Source organism: Arachis ipaensis, chromosome B7 (assembly GCF_059453495.1).
Source record: "Arachis ipaensis isolate K30076 ecotype BB chromosome B7, ASM5945349v1, whole genome shotgun sequence".
NCBI classification, from domain to species: Eukaryota; Viridiplantae; Streptophyta; class Magnoliopsida; order Fabales; family Fabaceae; genus Arachis; species Arachis ipaensis.
Window position 1 is genome coordinate 47836215 of NC_142442.1, and position 19707 is coordinate 47855921.

Sequence of the window (19707 nt, forward strand, 5' to 3'; positions counted from 1 at the left end):
TATTAAAGAAAAAAGGAATAAAAAATTAAAATAGCACTACAGGGACCTCGAGGGAGAGTAGGTGATCTGTGAATCGCAAGGAGAAAGGCTGTGGCAGTGGTGGGGGAGGAGGGGTTGCGGCGGTGAACTGCGAATCGTGAGGGGAGGAAAGTTGCGGTGGTAGTGGCGGATCGCATGGAAAGGGCTATGGCAGTGGTGGCAATGTCGCGAATTGCGACGAGAACGACGATACGGTGGTGGCAGGTTACAAATCGCAACGAGGAGGGCGCTGTGGTGGTCGGCGGCAGCGCTGCGAATCACGACAAGAACAGCTTTGTGGTGGTCGACGGCACTGTGAATCACGAGAGAGACATTGCAACGGTGCAAATCACGTGGAATGACGGCACTCTTGAGGGCTGGTGACAGATTCCCTTCCCCCTCTTTTTCTCTGAACACCCCCACCCCCCTTTCCCCCTCTTCTTTCCTGAAACCGTCCTTTCCCCCTCTTCTTTCCTGAAACCCTCCTTTCCCCTTAGTGAGTTTTCCCTTCCCTATTTCCCCCTTAAACACCCCTTAACGCGTTTTTATTATTATTTTTAATTAGAGGTAATTTAGTAATAAAAATTAAAAATTTGGTAAAAATGACGATTTTAAAATTAAGTTAAATTTTAGGGATGATTTTATAAAAAAAAAGGGTTAAGAACGTAAAAAATTTTTAACCCTCAAACTTAAGGATCAAAATCGTACTTAACCCTATTGCTTACGAAATCCTCAAAAGAATCTAATCACTTGGCTATCTCTCCAATACCCTTTGATTACTCCAAGGCTACACTCACATCTTTCTCCACATGAAACAAATATGGGTTAGTTTCATATAAGATTAAAGTACTAAATTTGACCATAAAAAATTAAGATACTGACGAAATTGACCATAAAAGATTTGAAAGTAACTTGTATTCATGAAAAATAACCTCTGTTAGTCGAATATAATAATGTCAATAGCAGAGCTTATACTATTAATCAGCAACACTAATAAAAAGAACAAGAGAAGATGACTTCCATAATCAAGATCCTCTAAGACTCCACAACCAGCGCGAAACATCTCTACTAAGTTAGAATCACTTTGGGGCTTGAGACGGGAACTCAATTAAGGTAAGAACATTCTCTCAGTGATATCTATTTTTAATTTTTTTTGTCAGTTGTGGCTCTAAAAGAGAAATCAATTATAGGGTCCTTCGATTCTGTGGAATTATGCTATTGTTGCATTTGAATTATTGTTTGATTCGTTGGAGACTGTTTGCATTCTTTTATTTTGTTAAATGGTGGATATTAGTACTATTTTTTATGGGTGGTTTCTTCCAAACTCATAGAAATTTTGTGGGTAAGTTACCCTTGCACATGTGTCATCATCTCAGCCATTAATCAAAAAAATTTTCAACCTCTCATTAATTAATGTAACTTAAAAGTCAAAGCTCATAATGAATGTATAGGATGGATATACTACATTGTAATGTATGAGTAGTTGTTATATATTGATACTGTATAATGTATTGGGGGAAATTTACAATTAAAATTTCTACACTCTAAATTGATTTCTTAACACTAAAGACCCTCCTTTTGTTCTTTAAGTTCAATATGCATTTTTGAGAAAAAGAAGACACATAGGCATTAGTGACCCAACCCACATTTTTTGGCCTTCGTTCTATACTCTCCAACACGTTATTCAACCCCAGGACATAGGCACATAACCACTGACCCAACCCTCTTCGTTTTCTATTTTTCACGTCAACCACAGGTTCATTCTATTATCTGTGGTTCCGGGAGCCATCACTGGAACTCTGTGGTTGCGGGAGCCATCACTGGAACTCTGTTTCCATCGATTGGGCTCCGCTGTCGACTTAGGTGACGCCAAAGGATGACCTCTGTGTGCTTGCATGTTGTGAATTTTGTGAACCTAGTAGGTTTACATATGATCGCGAAGAAGCTGTTGCAGGTGGAAGGGGTTTACCATCCCCATTTCTCAGCCGACTACGAATCACGTGCGGGTGTTTAATTAAGATTGTCTCCCTCCAGAAGTTCAGTTCTTTACTCATTGGATTTCAAGCTTCGGTTGTCATCAAGGTATCTCTGTTTCAATTTTTTTTAATAATGGAGGTTAGTTTAATTTTAATGGAAGTCTCTGTCTTTTAAACATTTCTCTGTTTATGGTGTTGGGTTTGAGTTCTGGAATTAGGATTTTAATTCACATTTGCCAGTTGTATGCTGTGGCTAGGTTTGGGGCATTGAAATTAAAACGTTATACTGGACTCTTTAACAGTTGGCTTAGGTTAAGTAGCCTTGGTTCTGATGATTGTGGTTTTTTTTTAGTAGTTTAAGTTAGCTTTATGTAGTTGCTGCCATTGGTTCTGTTTATTCACGTTTTGGTTCACCAACTTGGAATTTGGCAAGGGTAAAATTATGTCCAGAAACGAGGATGATGTGAAGAATGATTCTGATAATGATTTGTGTGATGATTTCAATTATCAACCGAATGCAGAAGATGATGCTGAAGACGACGATGTGGATTCACTGGATTCTACTAGCAAGACTGAAGAAGTTTGTGGTGTAAAAAGAATAGCGGATTTAATGGTGGAGGATATTTGGAACCTGGAATTTAGGACAGAGGATGAGGCTTGCCAATTTTATAATGCTTATTCTTGTTGGCATGGATTTGTAATGAGGAAGGACGACGTAGTTAGGGATAATCAAGGTAGAATCATTAGCAGGAAACTTGTTTACAATAAGGAGGGCTGGAGGAATATGAGGTATCTTGATCTGGATGATAGATCAAGGGAGGCAAGGTCACTAACGCGAACTAAGTGTCCAGCTCGGCTTAGGGTAAAGCTTGACTACGGCTGCGGTAGATGGAAGGTAACATGTTTTGTTGAATCTCACAACCACGATCTGACGCCACCCCAATTTGCACATCTGGTTCCAGCCAATCGTCGTCTCACTGTCACTGATAAAGTCCAAGTGGAAAATCTTCATAATTTTGGTGTCAAGACCTGCCATATTATGGGGTATATTGCGTTCCAAAAGGGTGGATATCGTCATGCTGGCTTCACACGCAAAGATTTGTACAACCACATTGATCGTTATCGTCGATCAAAGGTTAAAAACGGAGATGCCAATGCGGCAATAAACTATTTGATTGGCAAGTCAAACAACGATCCGCTGTTCTTTGGAAAGTATACGTTCACTAGTGACGAAAGGCTCGAGCATTTTTTTGGGCAGATGGGCAGTCAATTATCGACTATCACTGCTTTGGAGATATTGTTGCCTTTGATTCAACCTACAAGAAGAATAAATACAACAAGCCTTTGGTCATTTTCTCCGGATGCAATCATCACGGGCAGACTGTTATCTTCGGCTTCGGCCTACTATCCGACGAAACCACAGAGACGTATAAATGGTTGTTGGAAACCTTTGTTGAAGTGATGGGTGGGAAAAGTCCTAAAGCAGTAATAACTGACGGAGACCTTGCAATGCGAGATGCAATCAAGAATGTTCTTCCTGATGCGACCCATCGGTTATGCGGATGGCATCTGTAGAGAAATGCACGTGAAAATATAAAGAATCCTAATTTTCTGCGCGATTTTAAGGGTCTTATATACGACAACAACGACCACAGAGACTTTGATCGGAGATGGGCATCCATTTTGGATAAGCACAACCTTGTTGGGAGTACCTGGATGGAAAATACGTACGAAACTCGTTCGATGTGGTCCCATTGTTTCCTCCGGGATAAGTTTTTCGGTTACATAAGGATGACATCACAGTGCGAAGGTATAAATTCTCTCATCAGATTTTATGTTAATCGTAAGATGAATAAACCCATTCTGGCAATTTTCAAAAAAAAAAAAATACAGGCTATTCTGCCATTTGATCTTAACAAAAAAAAACTTTCCAACTAGTTACGATTCACAATGCCAATTATAAACGTACGACAACTTACATCATTGGCTAATGCAAATCTGATTCAGTTACGATCCAAATTTGTCTTCAAAATATACATACCAAAAAAGCAAATATAATTGTTCAACAAACAACTAACACATAATTCAGTTTCATACTTCCTAAAACTAAGGGAAAAGTTCTATCATGATAGATGGACAAACATGTCAAACACAGGCGCATTACGCCTTCAGTTCCTCATCGTAAGGCATCCTATCTGCATCGAACCTGGATGATCGTCACTGGCTCAGTGGATATCACCTCGAAGATCCCCACACCACCTGGGTTGAAGTTGCACAACGAAGCAAAGTTCTCCCATCCTCCAGAAATAACGCTGAAGCTACCGTCCCTTTTTCCACTGTACCTTGTATATGTCGCTTCGACCTCTATGTGGCCATGTGTAAGGATGACAGGGTGCCTCTGACCAGTGAAGTGACTGAGATGAGGGACATTCGGCTGATTTTAACACAAGATATTTCAGTTAGTATCAGCTAATTTAATGCTTCTTCAGTAAAAATTATTTTAAACAACATGTTGTAACAAGTTAACGCTTACCAACAATCGCGACGACATCATGCGAGCAGTGAGGTCCATCACAAAAAAAGGGCCACTTGGTTTTTACCTTAGCGGCAACGGCTCTAGCACTGGCTGAAGGAGGGATGTTGATACATTTTACAATTTGATAGTCACCAGTTCTTACATATGGTGCTTCTTCAGGATCACGGAGTTGGTATGAATTCTCAATGCCACCAAAATAAAAAATTCGGACTTGGAAATTGGAGATTTCTTTGTGTGTGAAATAGAGCATGGAGTTCAGATTGATTTTGTACATCTGGTAGAACTCCTGCCAGCCACGAGTCAATGCAATTTTGCCACTTTGGAGTTGCGACCAAAAGCATCAAAAGAGGTTATTCCTTCCGTCGGGCACAACCAAGTCCAGGTACGGGGTACGGTTTGCGAGCTCATCCGGAGTTATAGGTAATGACTGTTACATATAGGTCAAGTTCCGTCAAAACATGGATAGCATCGCATAAACTAGAAAATTCAAAGGTCTGTAGTCAAGGGTGGTGATTTACCAGTTTGAACATTGATGGCCTTATTACTGGCTTCAGAAACCTCAACTTGTAGTTCTGTGTGGTACCTTGATCCATCGGTAGCTTTCTCTTACCCTTGTCCTTCGAAGACGTCATCTATGGCGAGTGTAACACAGAGTTCATGTTGAAAAACGAACTAAATCAGAGGTCATGTAAACAAACTCATACAATTGACACTTACGATTCAAAATCTACAGACATGCATATTTTTGGTATTGGAAAGAAAGTGGTTCAATTTTTTCATAAACAGTGCAACTTCATTTTGTTGAAACAGTTGAATGTCGTAAACTATAGAATCTTTAACAGAACAATCTTAAGCAAACCTAAATGCATAAAATCCTTTTCAGGTGAACAAATGAGAAACCCAAATCAGTCACCCATTCATTTAAAAAAATTAAACTGGCTTATATTGATTTTACTACGATTAAAGTTTTATTACATGGACATTGCGTGGAAATAATGATAATAACCGATCGCTATCAGGAGAAGAGTTAGCATAGAGTTTTACCTTGGTCGAGATTTCGCAGAGAAGAAGCTCTTGGAGTCGAAACCTTCTTCAGCAAAGTGTGTTAGCTTGGGGTTACAAGGAGGAGTTTTTTACGAAGGAAGATGGAAAGTGAAAAGTGAAGGATACTTAAGTTGCACGCTTTTGAAGGAAAAAAATTAAATTTAAAATGATGTATTAAAACGTGGCGTTTTAAATAAAAAAAATAAAATTTTAAATGAGCTATTAAAACGTGGCGGTTTTGATAATCTTCAACAAATATTTCGTTCTATCCCAATAACTCCCCATAAGTCCCTCTCCATCAATGCCTGTGATTTACGAAAACCTCAAAAAAATTTAATTTGCCTTCCAAAAAAAAATTCCTAGGAAAATGAAATTATTCAGTGTTTGCTATTAACCCAATTAATGTTAGCAAAGTTGTTGAAGCACAATATATAACTTAAATAAAAATTTTGAATTAATTTGATTAATGGGTTTCTACGTAACTACTAGTATTTCATTTAAAAATTAAATTCTTCAACATTTGTTTTTAGCGCAATTAATGTTAAATTAAAATATACCCGGTTGAATGTTGAAACAAAATTTTTTATTTATTAATATTTAAATTAAAATTTTGAAGTCATTTGATTACTCGGTATGTTTTATTATTTTTTTTAATGACTACAACTACGAATTTTGATAACTTTTTTGTGTTTAAATTTAAATTCTTCAATTTTAGTTAATAACGTAATTAAAACTAAAAAATCTTTCCTGGTTTAAGCAAACTTTACTTGGTAAATTAAAATTTTGAAATCATTTGATTACTTGCTATCTAAATATCAAATAGTATATAACAAATAAACTAGTTTGCAATTCAAATCATATTTAAAAATAAATTAGTTATAAGTTATAACACTTTCTTTATCAACAACGTGTATGAGCAAGGGATAACAATTTTGAAAACATTAGTGATTCAATTAAAGGGGATCTTTGGACATTTATAAACGAGACATTTCCAAAACATTTTGATAATCAATTAAAGGGGACTTTACATTTTCGAAACATTAGGATAACACAAAGAATTGACTAACAATAACTACCCACTACCACTGATTAGACGTTTGGATTAATTTCACATTAAAAAGTTTGATAAATTCTCAACTAACATAGTAACATAGCAAAAAAGAAAAAAGTTACACTCATTAATCAACTATTCTTCGTCTGTAACACTTCCTTGGCATCTCCCTCCCTTCAACCACAGCCATCTTCGCAGTAATTAAACAAGAATGGAACCTGTTTTCCGGTAAGCATCTTCTTCAATCTTCTACTACCTCCTTTGATAACAGCTATATCTGTAAAGAATTAAACCGATCATATTTACATAACTGAATGCAGAGAACCAGTAAATAAATAGTCACGTAATGTTTGGCTATATATCATCCCTTCTTTTAGGTTTCACTCCCCTGTTTTTCATTTGTCATTCTTTCTTCATGTTGGTTAGGTATGTTAATGCATTAAGGAACATACAACAATCGTACAACCAGTTTTATGTCTTCGGGCTCTTCGCAACAGATGTACGTTAATCCACAACTTCTCCTTGTTTTGTTGTTATGCTTCTGTTAAAAAACCTTTGGAACACTAACTTGCCATGTTTTTGTCTTGTTTTGCCACATGATGATATCGAATTCCCACCTAATATCGTGAATCTATTCAAGTGGTACAGTACCACGGATCTTTATCTAATAGACACTCAAGACAATTGCCTCCACATAACGCCCAAGAGAGACGGTGACAGGTTCTGGATTAAGGGAGCTGATTTAGGGAGGATACGACGCATGTATAGACGATCTTCTTTGCTGAGTATGGAGCTTAGGTACGTTGGTTGGGGAGTATTCTACATGATCGTCAGGGACATCAATCGATAGAGGAACCTCCCTGTGTCATTGACGAAATGTATGTGTCGAAGGTTTTATCTGAACAAATTATACATCGCTTGTCGTCGGTGTGCGGTGCTTACTTCAACAAAGAAGCCTAACTAAGAGTCTACCACACCGAGATGTTCCTTAGGAATCACTGCCGGAGCCAACAACAGCATCATGTGGATACTCAGCAGTCAGGGTGAGCAACATCTTACCATTGTTATCTGCTCTAATTTCTCACGTTTTCTATTTTTATGCCTAAATTTTTTGAACTCTACTACAGTGTCAACAAGAGGCAACAAGGTGGGGGGGGGGCTGAGGCAGGTCCTAGTAAGCAATAGCGACCTACAACCTCCCCTGACTCGTCCGTCAACCAGGGGTCAACCTAGCAGATTTATGCAGAGCTTTAAAAGTTCCCGTGTTGGGTAATTAATCAAAATGTTATTCTGAATGTGTTATTTTGTCTGTGATGTGCTGTGTTCGATATTTGGTGAACATTTGTGATCTTTTTTGGTTTGTATATATGGCGCATATATCCTGATTTCTATTTATTGCGACTACATTTGGTTATAGGTAGTGTATCGACCTAATAGTGACTGCTACTGAATGCAAATGCAATGCTACTGCATGTAAATGATACTGAATGCACATATCAAATGTGAATAATAATCTATCGGGAACAGATTCGATTAGGTTAAGTATTTAACAAAAAAAATGGCATGTTAACTATTAAACAATAAGCTTGGCCATGACAAGAATTTTAGAGTTTTAGTTATTCTTCTTGTGCAAGAATTGTTTATGGCCGTAACATCATTCTCACAATGTTGTAACCCTCATGAATGTTGGGTTTATTTGATTTCTTCACTTTGTTATTTGTTAATTTGGGCACTCTACCGGTTTTGGGTTTTAAAAAAAATGAAAAATGAAACGTAATGGAATTCCGAACAAGTACATTGTCAATGGCCCATTTAAATTTCAATTGGATTTTTTGGTCATAGTGTATAATCCTTTATGGTTCAGAAAGATTCTATTTTTTACTAACAACATCTTTAGGGCCCGTGAAAAAAATTAAAAATTTATACACAACCAGGCAGCCACATACACCAGGCCGATTTCAAACTGTCACACTAAAAAAGGTGATATTCAACGTGTATAGTTCCAAAAAACATTACTGGTATGCCCCCTACATTAGTCCCAAGAAGTTCAACTACATCATAAAATCTTATCTTTAGGAGGTGGATGGTGAAGGACTCCAAACGACATGAACTTAATTATTGGTCATAGGGTTTCTGATTTCCAATTTAAACTTCATGACAACAGCCGAATAAGGAACCAGAATGAGCAAGATTTTTGGAACAAAATCCGGTAACATATAATGGAACGATAGTTTAAATTGGAATTAAAAAAGGAACATTTGTGCTTTCGTGGTATAGCGCATGGTGTTTTAATTTCATCTAACGTATAAATCAGCTCCCTTAACAAGTAAACATTCTGTTGTAACTAAATTAATTTGAAAAAACGACACTAACCTTGATCGTGTTTTGTAGACTAGTCCACACAGCGATAATGTGTTCCTGTCCACCATTTGATCCAACTTTTCATGCCTTGTATGTTGGTGCACGAAATTGTGATGTCCAGGCTCAAACTATTCCTGGCACGTGAGCAACTTGGTACGCGTAATCGTGATTACACATTCATGATTTGTCACAACTTCGATACAACTAACCAGCAAGTGCACTGGGTCGTCCAAGTAATACCTTACGAGAGTAAGGGTCGAATCCCACGGAGATTATTGGTATGAAGCAAGCTATGGTCACCTTGCAAATCTCAGTTAGGCAGATATAAATTGATAATGGTGTTTTCGAATAATAAATAATAGAATAGGGATAGAGGTACTTATGTAAATCATTGGTAGGAATTTCAGATAAGCGAATGGAGATGCTTCTCGTTCCTCTGAACCTCTGCTTTTCTGCTATCTTCATCCAATCAGTCTTACTCCTTTCCATGGCTGGCTTTATGTGATACATCACCACTGTCAATGGCTACTTTCGGTCATCTCTCGGGAAAATGATCCAATGCCCTGTCACGGCACGGCTAATCGTCTGGAGGCATCACCCTTGTCAATGGCTTCATCTTATCCTCTCAATGAATAATATGCTCACGCACCCTGTCACGGCACGGCTATTCATCTGTCGGTTCTCGATCATGCTGGAATAGGATTTACTATCCTTTTGCGTCTGTCACTAACGCCCTGCAATCGCAAGTTAGGAGCTCGTCACAGTCATTCAATCATTGAATCCTACTCAGAATACCACAGACAAGGTTTAGACCTTCTGGATTCTCCTGAATGCCGCCATCATTCTAGCTTACGCCACGAAGATTCTGGTTAGGAGATCTAAGAGATATTCATTCTAGCTTATTTCATGTAGAACGGAAGTGTTTGTCAGGCACGTGTTCATAGGGGAGAATGGTGATGAGCGTCACACATAATCATCACCTTCATCACATTCTTGGGTGCGAATGGATATCTTAGAAGCGAAATAAGATGAATTGAATAGAAAACAGTAGTACTTTGCATTAATCTTTGAGGAACAGCAGAGCTCCATACCTTAATCTATGGAGTGTAGAAACTCTACCGTTAAAAATACATAAGTGAAAGGTCTAGGCATGGCCGTGTGGCCAGCTCCCATGGTCTAAGAACAATGCGTTCCAAGATGTCTAATACAATAGTAAAAGGTCCTATTTATAATAAACTAGCTACTAGGGTTTACAAGAGTAAGTAATTGATGCATAAATCCACTTCCGGGGCCCACTTGGTGTGTGTTTGGGCTGGGCTTTAAGTGTTGCACGTGTAGAGGTCTTGCTTGGAGTTGAACGCCAGCTTTTGTGCCAGTTTGGGCGTTCAACTCTGGTTTTGGCTCCTTTTCTGGCGCTGGACGCCAGATTTGGGTAGAAAGCTGGCGTTGAACGCCAGTTTACGTCGTCTATTCTTGGCCAAAGTATGGACTATTATATATTGCTGGAAAGCCCTGGATGTCTACTTTCCAACGCAATTGGAAGCGCGCCATTTCGAGTTCTGTAGCTCCAGAAAATCCACTTTGAGTGCAGGGAGGTCAGAATCCAACAACATCAGCAGTCCTTCTTCAACCTCTGAATCTGATTTTTGCTCAACTCCCTCAATTTCAGTCAGAAAATACCTAAAATCACAGAAAAACACACAAACTCATAGTAGAGTCTAGAAATATGAATTTAACATAAAATCTATTAAAACATCCCTACAAGTAACTAGATTCTACTAAAAATATACTAAAAACAATGCCAAAAAGCGTATAAATTATCCGCTCATCACAACACCAAACTTAAATTGTTGCTTGTCCCGAAGCAACTGAAAATCAAAATAGGATAAAAAGAATAGAATATACTATAAATTCCAAACTATCAATGAAACATAGCTCCAATCAAATGAGCGGGACTTATAGCTTTTTGCCTCTTGAATAGTTTTGGCATCTCACTTTATCCATTGAGGTTCAGAATGATTGGCATCTATAGGAACTCAGAGTTCAGATAGTGTTATGGATTCTCCTAGTTCAGTATGATGATTTTTGAACACAGCTATTTTATGAGTCTTGGCCGTGGCCCTAAGCACTTTGTTTTCCAGTATTACCACCGGATACATAAATGCCACAGACACATAACTGGGTGAACCTTTTCAGATTGTGACTCAGCTTTGCTAAAGTCCCCAATTATAGGTGTCCAGGGTTCTTAAGCACATTCTTTTTCTTTTTTTTGCTTTGGACCTTGACTTTAACCGCTCAGTCTCAAGCTTTCACTTGACACCTACACGCCACAAGCACATGGTTAGGGACAGCTTGGTTTAGCCGCTTAGACCAGGATTTTATTCCTTTAGGCCCTCCTATCCACTGATGCTCAAAGCCTTGGGATCCTTTTTATTGCCCTTGCCTTTTGGTTTTAAGGGTTATTGGCTTTTTCTGCTTGCTTTTTCTTTCTATATTTTTTTTTTCGCCTATTTTTTTTTCTCTCTTTTTTTTTTTCTGCAAGCTTTGTTCTTTGCTGCTTTTTCTTGCTTCAAGAATCATTTTTATGATTTTTCAGATTATCAAATAACATGTCTCCTAGTCATCATTCTTTCAAGAGCCAACATATTTAACATTCTCAAACAACAACTTCAAAAGACATATGCACTGTTCAAGCATACATTTAGAAAACAAGAAGCATTGTCACCACATCAATATAATTAAACTAAGTTCAAGGATAAATTCAAAACTCATGTACTTCTTGTTCTTTTGAATTAAAACATTTTTCATTTAAGAGAGGTGATGGATTCATAGGACATTCATAACTTTAAGACATAGTTACTAACTACTAATGATCATGTAATGAAGACACAAACATAGATAAGCACATAACATAGAAAACGAAAAACAGAGAAAGTAAGAGCAAGGAATGAATCCACCTTAGTGATGATGGCGTTTCAATGATGTTCTTGGGCTCTTCTATGTCTCTTCCTTGCCTTTGCGGCTTGATTCCTAGTGATTTTTTTTTTTTGGGATTTCTATCCTCAGTTGCTTCTAATAATTATGTGGAGGGAGGTGCATCTCCTGAGATATCTCATGGATCTCTTGATTTGCAGCCACATGTTCTACCACTGAGCTATAGATCCTTTACATAATTGTTTTACCACACCAAACTTAGAATGTTGCTCGCCCTCGAGCATAAGAAGAAGGAATAGATGAAGAAGAAGATGTGGAAAAAAAAACTAGGATTATGAGGAGGTAAGGTGGAGATCCTGTGGGGTTCACAGATCCTGAGGTGATCCTGTGGGGTCCACAGATCCTGAGGTGTCAAGGCATTTACATCCCTGCACCAAATTAGGCATGTAAAATGCCCTTGCACACAACTCTGGGCGTTCAGCGCCAGGTTGGTGGCCATTTTGGGCGTTCAGCGCCCATTTGTTGCCATTTCTGGCGTTGAATGCCAGAACCATGCTTGTTCTGGGCGTTCAGCGCCAGGATGCTGCCCATTTGGGCGTTCAGCGCCAGAACCATGCTCTGTTCTGGCGTTGAACGCCAGGCAGATGCTTCCTCCAGGGTGTGATTTTTCTTCTGCTGTTTTTGATTCCGTTTTCAATTTTTTTGTTTATTTTGTGACTCCACATGATCATGAACATTATTATTATTTTCGGCTGCCATCTCCTCTTCCTGTTCGAAAATTTTTGAAAGGTTATCTCTGGATTGTTGTATTTTAGCTTCTCTTAATTTTCTCTTCAGAGTCCTTTCAGGTTCTGGATCTGCTTTCACAAGAATGTTCTTATCCTTGCTCCTGCTCATATGACAAAGAAGAGGGCATAGAAAAATAATAATAATAATAGAGATCCTTTATACCACAGTATAGGGATCTCTGTGTGAGTAGAAGAAGAGAAGAAGAGGAAATTCGAACACAGATGGAAGAGGGGGTTCGAATTTAGTGAGTGATGTGAAGAAAAGATGTTAGTACATCAATAAACAAATAGAAGAAGATGAGAGGGGGGAGTGAATTTTCGAAAGCAATTTTTTGAAAAAGAGTTAGTGATTTTTAAAAATAGTTTTTGAAAAATGTTAGTAATTTTCGAAAATTAAGATTTAAAAATTAAAATAATTAATAAATAAAAAAGAAATTTTGAAAAGGGGGAAAGATATTTTCGAAAATTAGAGAGAGAGAGTTAGTTAGGTAGTTTTGAAAAAGTTAAGAAACAAACAAAAAGTTAGTTAGTTAGTTGAAACAATTTTTGAAAATTAATTTTGAAAAGATAAGAAGTTAGGAAGTTAGAAAAGATATTTTGAAAATCAAATTTTTGAAAAAGATAAGATGAGAAGATATTTTTGAAAAGATATGATAGAAATTAGTTTTGAAAAAGATTTGATTTTTAAAATCACAATTAATGACTTGATTCACAAGAAATCACAAGATATGATTCTAGAACTTAAAGTTTGAATCTTTCTTAACAAGTAAGTAACAAACATCAAATTTTTGAATCAAAACATTAATTGATTATGTTATTTTCGAAAATTATGATATAAAATAAGAAAAATATTTTTGAAAATTAATTTTTTGAATTTTTCGAAAATAACCAAGAATTTTGAAAAAGATTTGATTTTTGAAAAAGATTTTGAAAAAGATAAGATTTTCAAATTGAAAATTTGATTTGACTCTTAAGAAACAACTTGATTTTAAAAATTTTTGAAAAAGTCAATCCAAATTTTCGAATTTGATGAGAGAAAAAGGGAAAGATATTTTTTTGATTTTTGATATTTTTATGAAAAACATGAAAATTATGCAATGCATGAAATTTTTAGATCAAAACATGTGATGCATGCAAGAATGCTATGAATGTCAAGATGAACACCAAGAACACTATGAATGTCAAGATGAACATCATAGACACAATTTTGAAAAAATTTTTAATGCAAAGAAAACATGCAAGACACCAAACTCAGAATTCTTTAATGCTTAGACACTAAGAATTCAAGAATGCATATGAAAAACAACACAAAACAAAAAATCATCCAGATCAAACAAGAAGACTTACCAAGAACAACTTGAAGATCATGAAGAACACTATGAATGCATGAAATTTTCGAAAAATGCAAGATGCATATGCAAGTGACACCAAACTTATAACATGACTCAAGACTCAAACAAGAAACACAAAATATTTTTGATTTTTATGATTTTCTAATTTTTTTTGTATTTTCTTTTAATTTTTTCGAAAATTATTGTGAAAATTTAGAATAAGGATTTCAAAATCTTTAATATGAATTCCAGGAATCTTGTCATGTTAGTCTTAAAGCTCCAATCAAAGGGTCAGGCATGGCTTAATAGCCAGCCAAGCTTTAATAAAAATATGAGTGTAATTCAGACATGACAAGCCTGACATACCCTATCCAGAAGGATTGGGCATGACTCCACTGAAGTGATTAGCCAATCCCAAAGCAGTTTGGGTATGGCTTTACAGCCAGATAGGCTTCAACATGCTTCATGAAACACTAGAATTCATTCTTAAAAATTTTGAAGCCATAGAATAATTTATTTTTGAAAACATTATTTTTAGTAAAATTTTTTTTTTTCGAAAACAAGTGACGAATTTTTGAAAGATTTTTGAAAAATTTTTGAAAACAAAACAAAAAGAAAATTACCTAATCTGAGCAACAAGATGAACCGTCAGTTGTCCATACTCGAACAATCCCCGGCAACGGCGCCAAAAACTTGGTGCACGAAATTGTGATGTCCAGGCTCAAACTATTCCTGGCTCGTGAGCAACTTGGTACGCGTAATCGTGATTACACATTCATGATTTGTCACAACTTTGATACAACTAACCAGCAAGTGCACTGGGTCGTCTAAGTAATACCTTACGTGAGTAAGGGTCGAATCCCACGGAGATTGTTGGTATGAAGCAAGCTATGGTCACCTTGCAAATCTCAGTTAGGCAGATATAAATTGATAATGGTGTTTTCGAATAATAAATAATAGAATAGGGATAGAGGTACTTATGTAAATCATTGGTAGGAATTTCAGATAAGCGAATGGAGATGCTTCTCGTTCCTCTGAACCTCTGCTTTCCTGCTATCTTCATCCAATCAGTCTTACTCTTTTCCATGGCTGGCTTTATGTGATACATCACCACTGTCAATGGCTACTTTCGGTCATCTCTCGGGAAAATGATCCAATGCCCTGTCACGGCACGGCTAATCGTCTGGAGGCATCACCCTTGTCAATGGCTTCATCTTATCCTCTCAGTGAATAATATGCTCACGCACCCTGTCACGGCACGGCTATTCATCTGTCGGTTCTCGATCATGCTGGAATAGGATTTACTATCCTTTTGCGTCTGTCACTAACGCCCTGCAATCGCGAGTTAGGAGCTCGTCACAGTCATTCAATCATTGAATCCTACTCAGAATACCACAGACAAGGTTTAGACCTTCCGGATTCTCCTGAATGCCGCCATCATTCTAGCTTACGCCATGAAGATTCTGGTTAGGAGATCTAAGAGATATTCATTCTAGCTTATTTCATGTAGAACGGAAGTGTTTGTCAGGCACGTGTTCATAGGGGAGAATGGTGATGAGCGTCACACATAATCATCACCTTCATCACGTTCTTGGGTGCGAATGGATATCTTAGAAGCAAAATAAGATGAATTGAATAGAAAACAGTAGTACTTTGCATTAATCTTTGAGGAACAGCAGAGCTCCACACCTTAATCTATGGAGTGTAGAAACTCTACCGTTAAAAATACATAAGTGAAAGGTCCAGGCATGGCCGTGTGGCCAGCCCCCATGGTCTAAGAACAATGCATTCCAAGATGTCTAATACAATAGTTAAAGGTCCTATTTATAATAAACTAGCTACTAGGGTTTACAAGAGTAAGTAATTGATGCATAAATCCACTTCCGGGGCCCAATTGGTGTGTGTTTGGGCTGGGCTTTAAGTGTTGCACGTGTGGAGGTCTTGCTTGGAGTTGAACGCCAGCTTTTGTGCCAGTTTGGGCGTTCAACTCTGGTTTTGGCTCCTTTTCTGGCGCTGGACGCCAGATTTGGGTAGAAAGCTGGCGTTGAACGCCAGTTTACGTCGTCTATTCTTGGCCAAAGTATGGACTATTATATATTGCTGGGAAGCCCTGGATGTCTACTTTCCAACGCAATTGGAAGTGCGCCATTTCGAGTTCTGTAGCTCCAGAAAATCCACTTTGAGTGCAGGGAGGTCAGAATCCAACAGCATCAGCAGTCCTTCTTCAACCTCTGAATCTGATTTTTGCTCAAGTCCCTCAATTTTAGTCAGAAAATACCTGAAATCACAGAAAAACACACAAACTCATAGTAGAGTCCAGAAATATGAATTTAACATAAAATCTATTAAAACATCCCTAAAAGTAACTAGATTCTACTAAAAATATACTAAAAACAATGCCAAAAAGCGTATAAATTATCCGCTCATCATATGTTATGATGAACAACATTTTTGTCCCCCATGATAATACGCGGGATTGAGGCGTCATTGAAAAGAACGAAAGCAAAATCACCGGAGTCTTTGTCCCTCCGAGGCATGACTGTCACCCTTTGAACCACATGACCAAACAAGTTGCAGAAAAACTCAGCAATTCTATCCGCAGTGGGCATAGACTCTCAACCGAAGCATACGGTCAGTGTCTTTGGACGTTCTGCGTCGTCCAGCTCCTTGCAGACGTACTTCTGCTTTCCCTTTTCTTGCTCAGTTTGCCTTCCTCCTTGTTGCATATGCATTCATAGGCCATTGTTAAGTCTACTCAATTCCTCTGGTGCAACTGATATGCCCTCGTCCTATGTGTTGAAACCCAATAATCTTGTAGGATTCCTCTGATACTCCAACCACACAGCATCCATTGTTACGTTGCCTAGAATTCTAGAGAAAATATTTGAGAGGGTATCGGGAATTATGGTTAGGAGGATGGATCTCATCCTATGAACTTGGTATAAGGTGAGCTCAGTTTTCAACGTGTGTTTGAGGGTTTCTAGTTTTCTAGATTTGTCCAGAAACCCTGAGAACTCGGGAGATAGTAGGCATTGCAAACAGATGACACAATCCTCGGCAAGACTATTCATAAACCAGCCTTCCTTTTTTATGGCAGTTTGTAGAATACCGCTCATACCCATGGTCTCCATTGAAAGTAGAAATGCAATGACCATCAAGGACTGTGTAACTTCACGGTTAAGGACCTGTGTCAACATCCTGAATGCAGTTTGATCGATTCCATGGAATATTTCCAAACATTCAACTGCCATGCTTGAGGGCTTCCTTCTAGTATCCATGTTGTATGGGGAAGATTTTGTAAGCATATAGTTTGTAGTTTTTGTGCGTAGTCCACCCACTCGTAGCCTCTTTCTTGTAAGCATGCAGCATGGTATCCACTTTATTGCACCATGTTGTTGCTCGTAGTCCTAGTCTAACCATCACCTACCTTGGAATATTAATTAATGGCCTTAATTACGTGGTATATGGTATTATGGATACCAATAGGTACGGTTTAGAGTTTCTTCTTGATATAGAACATGCAATACCTTTATCTAATACGGATAAATTGAAGTTAAAATGGGTAAACCTCCCCGTATTTTATGAATCATGCCAAATTATTTAGCTTAAGCAACTTTATACCAACACTGAGTTTAAGTGTTATCGATGTGTTTGGCTTAGGGTTCACGGTTTAATGCGTACGGTTCAATTTGTACGGTTTAGTGACTAGGTTTTAGAGTGAATGGTTTCGTGGGTATGGTTTAGTGACTTGGCGGTTTCCGGTTGAATGCGTATGGTTCAATGTGTACGGTTTAGTGACTAGGTTCACTACGTTTTATATTCAATGGTTTCGTGCATATGGTTTATGGTTTGGCAATTTCCGGTTCAATGCGTACGGTTCAATGTGTACAGTTTAGTGACTTGGTTCATTACGTTTTAGTTTGAATGATTTCGTGCCTATGGCTTATGGTTTGTTAGTTTTCGGTTCAATGCGTATGTTTTAATGTGTACGAGTTAGTGACTAGGTTCATTAGTTTTAGTTTGAATGATTTCGTGCCTAGGGTTTACGGTTTGGTATTTTCGGTTCAATGTGTACAGTTCAATTTGTACGGTTTAGTGACTAGGTTTTAGAGTGAATGGTTTTGTGGGTATGGTTTAGTGACTTGGTGGTTTCCGGTTCAATGCGTATGGTTCAATGTGTACGGTTTAGTGACTAGGTTCACTACGTTTTATATTCAATGGTTTCGTGCATATGGTTTATGGTTTGGCGGTTTCCAGTTCAATGTGTACGGTTCAATGTGTAGGGTTTAGTGACTTGGTTCACTACGTTTTAGTTTGAATGATTTCGTGCCTATGGTTTACGGATTGTTAGTTTTCGGTTCAATGCGTATGGTTCAATGTGTACGGGTTAGTGACTAGGATCACTACGTTTTAGTTTGAATGATTTCGTGCCTATGGTTTACGGTTTGGTAGTTTCTGGTTCAATGTGTACGGTTTACTGACTAGGTTTTAGAGTGAATGGTTTCGTGGGTATGGTTTAGTGACTTGGCGGTTTCCGGTTCAATGCGTACGTTTCAATGTGTATGTTTTAGTGACTAGGTTCACTACGTTTTATATTCAATGGTTTCGTGCAAATGGTTTATCGTTTGGCAATTTTCGGTTCAATGCGTACGGTTCACTGTGTACCAGTTAGTGACTAGGTTCACTACGTTTTAGTTTGAATGATTTCGTGCTTATGGTTTACGGTTTGGTAGTTTTCGGTTCAATGCGTACGGTTCAATGTGTACGGTTTAGTGACTAGGTTCACTACATTTTAGATTGAATGTTTTCGTGCATATGGTTTATGGTTTGGCGATTTCCGGTTTAATGCGTACGGTTCAATGTGTACGATTTAGTGAATAGGTTTTAGAGTGAATGGTTTCGTGGGTATGGTTTAGTGACTTGGTGGTTTCCGGTTCAATGCATACATTTCAATGTGTACGGTTTAGTGACTAGGTTCACTACGTTTTATATTCAATGGTTTCGTGCATATGGTTTATGGTTTGGCGGTTTTTGGTTCAATACGTATGGTTTAATATGTACGGTTTAGTGACTAGGTTCACTACATTTTAGTTTGATTGATTTCGTGCCTTTGATTTACGGTTTGGTAGTTTCCGATTCAATGCCTATGGTTCAATGTGTACGGTTTAGTGACTAGGTTCACTACGTTTTAGATTGAATGTTTTTGTACATATGGTTTATAGTTTGGCGGTTTCCGGTTCAATTCATACGGTTCAATATGTACGGTTTAGTGAATAGGTTTTAGAGTGAATGGTTTTGCGGGTATGGTTTAGTGACTTGGCGGTTTCCGGTTCAATGCGTACGTTTCAATATGTACGGTTTAGTGACTAGGTTCACAATATTTTAGGTTGAATGATTTCGTGCCTATGGTTTAGAGTTTGGCGTTTTTCGGTTCAATACGTACGGTTCAATGTGTACGGTTTAGTGACTAGGTTCACTACGTTTTAGTTAGAATGATTTCGTGCCTATGGTTTACGGTTTGTTAGTTTCCGGTTGAATGCGTACATTTTAATGTGTACGAGTTAGTGACTAGGTTCACTACGTTTTAGTTTGAATGATGTCGTGCCTAGGGTTTACGGTTTAGTAATTTTCGGTTCAATGCGTACAGTTCAATCTGTACGGTTTAGTG

The 19707-nt window shown here is 37.8% G+C and overlaps 1 pseudogene; it reads left to right on the forward strand.

Annotated features, from left to right (window-relative positions):
• Positions 1–2604: 2604 nt before the first annotated feature.
• Positions 2605–3569, forward strand: LOC148551063 (protein FAR1-RELATED SEQUENCE 5-like; annotated as a pseudogene).
• Positions 3570–19707: the final 16138 nt, after the last annotated feature.